The sequence below is a fragment of the Myotis davidii genome, unplaced genomic scaffold (genome assembly GCF_000327345.1).
Source record: "Myotis davidii unplaced genomic scaffold, ASM32734v1 scaffold399, whole genome shotgun sequence".
In the NCBI taxonomy this organism is placed as follows: Eukaryota; Metazoa; Chordata; class Mammalia; order Chiroptera; family Vespertilionidae; genus Myotis; species Myotis davidii.
In genome coordinates, this window is record NW_006292094.1 from 3311360 (window position 1) to 3315679 (window position 4320).

A 4320-nucleotide genomic window follows, 5' to 3' on the forward strand; every position below is an offset into this window, starting at 1 on the left:
TCCTGTGATGTCTGGGGACGATGGTGAGCATTGGCGCGGGGGCAGGGACTTTACTTTTGTTCTGTGTCATTTGGATTTTTCAGCCGTGGCCCTGTTACCTCTATAACGAATAACGCAGACGCGTTCCCTGTTACTAACGCCCCTGTGTTGGTCAGTGACTGGCCGCCACCTTCCATCCATTTCCCCGTCCCTCCCGTTTCAGCTCGTCACGGGAACGAAAGAAGGCAGGGTGGTCTGGGGTGAGGACCTGGCACATTTCCAAGGCCAGCAACCAGGGCCTCACGCCTCCGCTCTCCACAACGCGGGTCTAACCTCCCAGACGCGCTGCCCGAGCCCAACGCCGCGAGACGCAGGTGCTGCAGAAGATCCCAGAGAAACCAAGCGACACTTTGAAGACATGGAGAGACACTGTTTTAATTACACCGCGGACTCTGGGAAGTAATTTCCAATCAGAGTCCCCAAACATGCAGGGGCCTTCATTTTACATCTCCCTGCGGTCTTCGTCCCGCAAGTATGGATTATGTTTCTGGTCCTTTTCCGGGCTTGCAAGAGGCCCTCAGGTGTTGGGGGTCTCCAGGCCCTATCTGATGGCCTGGCCTGGCGCCAGCGCTAACAACCCTCCCTCCGGGCAGTGCACTATTCACCGGCTTATGGCCTCTGTGACAGATTCTGCAAGACCAGTGTCTGGGAAGGAGGTAATGACTTAATTATAGGTTAGCTTGCTGGCATGGCTTCCAATTGCCAGCCCCCCAAATACCAGGATGACATTTGAATTAGCCCTTTTGGCCTTCTCACAGGCATGCCGCAGGCGCAGTGTGGGCTCCACCATCACACCTCACTGCAGCGTGACAGACAGATCAACGCACAGGAGCAAACACACCGTTGCCGTTGCCGAGTAAACGAATGAAGGGAAGGATGAGGTGACCAGCCCAGAGTCACAGGGCAGGGGAGCGGGGAGCGGGGACCGTCCGGGAGCTGGCCTCTCCCCACGTGCCCTCCTGAACTCCGTGCGCCCGCCCAGGGCACCCACCCCTCCAACCGCAGCCCCGCGCAAGCCACTGCCTTTCGCGGGAGGCAGGGAAGTGTGTGTGTAAAACTGTCAGTGCTGCCCCTGCATTTACTTACGCACACGCCCGCGCTAACCAGCATGCGGCCTCGTGTCCGGGATCGCCCTCGGAGTGATATCAATGTCCAGCCACTACGCTGGACGCCTGAAACTAGTGTTACTACTCAGTGTCACCAGTAATTGAATAATTAACCCCTTGCCCCCCAACATATCCAGCCTCTGCTGGGCAGGGGAGGGGAGGTGGGGGAGGGGGATGGGACCGGCTTGCCCGTCTCCCAGGAAGACCGAGGGCACCCGTAGAAGCGGGTGTGAGAGCCCATGTCAGGCCGTGCCTGGCAGCACCTGGACCTCGCCCCGGCTCAGCACCCACAGTCCTGCATCCTCACCCGCCAGGCTGGACAGAGCAGGGCGGCCGGTTTGCGTGGCGCACAGGCTGCCCACTTGGTGCACAGGCTGCCCGCCTGCCGCAGGGCTGCCACGGATGCGTGCAGAGATGGATCAGATCTAGAGGAAGATGGAAACACGAGCAGCAGTGGTGGGACTCCGCTGTGTACCCATCACGCCTGCCATCATGTGCACGCTCCCGCAATCCCATGGGTTAGGCTTCATGGTATCCATGGCAACCGGGAATCAAAGGTATTCACCGATGCGTTCGCGGTCCAGATGTGGGTGAACACCAGCACGTGCTCCTCAGGGGAGAAAGGAGAAGGTCATTAGCAGGAAGGTGGTGCAGGCCTGCGGGTTTAGGGCAGTGGGGTGCAGACCCCTTCAATCCGGTCCATGCCGTATGATGAGGGGGTGCGGGCTCCGTCTCCACTACCAGCACCCCTGCAAGGCCCTCCCAGGCTACGCTTGACCTTAAACAAGTCCTTCACGTGAGAACTTGGGGTGTTTCAGCTGTGCAGGGTAGTCATCCCTCGTGGCATGACTTTTGCCCAGACCCCAAGTGACAGATCATATGACGCACTCAGTACTGGGCTTGTCTCCAATAGGAACTTGAGCGATGTTGGTTCCCTTCACATTTCTCAGATTTCCCCCCGTTACAGGCAGCAGAAATCAATTTAAACTAAAAGAATCAATGCAAATGCATTGCCTCAAAAGTGGGTGCTCAGGGTGTCAGCACGGCCGCACGGGTGGAGGGGCCCTTCTGTCTCCAGAACTAGTCTGTTTGTTTTCTCTCTCTCTCTCTCTCTCTCTCTCTCTCTCTCTCTCTCTCTCTCTCCCTCCCTCCCTCTCTCTCTCCAGGCCTACACACTCTGGGGAAGAGCATGGCGGCCCTGCCTGGGCGAGGTCTCAGCCCTGCACCCATGCTAGTCTCCACCTGGACTTGGGCTTATCGGGGACGGGGGTCCACCCCTCTCACGGTGACTTCAGGGGAGCATGTCATTTGTCTCCCAACTGGGAGTCTCTGGGCGGTGACGAGAGTGTGGTCATAATGAAGCCAGGACAACAGGCACAGGCTGAGCCCGGAGACCTGGGTGCGGGTTGAGGAGGAGCGAGCTTCCGAAAACCCCAGCCCGCGGGCGGCCTGCTTTTGCGATTCGTGTTCCTGACACTTGCATCAAACTCTACGGCCCTTCTCCTCCGGCTCCCACAGCCCCAGCACCTCCCAGTCGGGGACAGCCTGACCCAGGAGCACAGGCCAGGCCCTGCCATCAGCACAGCCCACTGACGGGGCTCCGTGCCCCCCGCCACCAGTCCCGGTGACAGGCGTGGAGGTGAAATGTTCGCCATCTCCAGAGGCCCCCACTTCCTTTCCGCCTTCGCCGAGGACCACAGTCAGGGGCTCAGGTCTGATCCTCCCACCTGGCATCCGACGGCACCGGCTGTCACGCCTCTCAGGTCACCGACCTCGTGAGCCTCGGGTGCCTCACCTGCAAAGCGGGAACATCACCAGATGGCCTGTGAGCGCCTGGCACACGGTCGGGACTCCGTGCACGCCAACGCTTGTACTTCTAGGACTAGCTCGCCACTGGGTCTGAACTCCCGGGCAGCTCCGCCGTTTCCCACCGTTTCCCACCGTTATTCGCGGTCTGAACCGTCAGTGCTGTGCCAAGGGGCTCCTGCCAGTCCTGCTCTCCCGCGGGTCCTGGTGAGCGGAATCCTAAGGCGTGTCTCCTAGTCCGGACCATTTTCCATTCCGGCCGGCGAGTTCCCAAACTCCTGCTGCAGACCCGGCCGGACCGCAGGGAGGCCACGAGCCCACCACGGTCCCGTGTGTCGCCAAACATCACCCGGTGCCTTCCGAGCTCTCTCCTGGCTCCCGCCTCACTCACCCACGTTCCTGCATCCCTAGCTGCCTCGCAGAATCCCCTCTTGCCTCCTGTCTGTCTTGACTCCATCACCACTGTCTCTTTCCCGTCCCCGGTGTGAGAGCAGCGAAGAGCGCTCCGTGCCAGGCACCGGGCCCGCGCTGCACCCCGTCCTATCCACCACGCAAGGTCGGTCCTTTCACTGCGTCATTCGGCTGCGAGGACAGTCCCCGGGAGGACAGGCCACTGGGCAGGTTCAGGGGCCTCGTGGGGCATGCCCACAGGCGGCTGCCCCGGAACCCACATTCTAACCTGCTGGGCTGCCCCTCCCTGCCCCCTCCCCCGCAGCGCACAGACACGCGCGACAGATGATCATGTGACGGCCTCGTTTCAGAACTGATGCTATGAAACACTGCTTTTCCTTTCACTTTGCAAATAGAAACGGGGGGAGAGCAGAGTGCTTGTTAAAAAGAGACAACTGTATGATTTGATTTCAAGTACACACACACGCACGCGCACACACACACACACGCACACACACACACACATGCACACACGCGCACACACACACACACGTGCGCTGCTGCTGTCCTCAGGGGCCACGTCCTGCCTCACACCGTCATAAACGGCCGCTGCTTCTGAGGGACCCCAGGGCACAAACAGAGAGCTGGCTGATGGCTAAGCCCGCTGCTGCTGTCCGCAGGGGCCACGTCCTGCTTCACACCGTCATAAACGGCCGCTGCTTCTGAGGTTTGGAGCAGCTGTAATGCACACACAGGCCCGGGGGTTCTGATGAGACCTCTGAACAGCCAGTCACTTAAAACCGTGGCCAACACCAGCGCCCACCTGCCGCGCGTGTGCAGTGAGTCGCCGTGGCCAGGAAGGATGCGTTTCACACGACTGTAGGGTGCTTGGCGTGGCCTTTCACGGTGGGGCCGCCTCCCCTCCTCCACCCCCGCGTCCCCGCCTCTGGCCCCTGGGGCCCACCATCTCCCTGAGGGC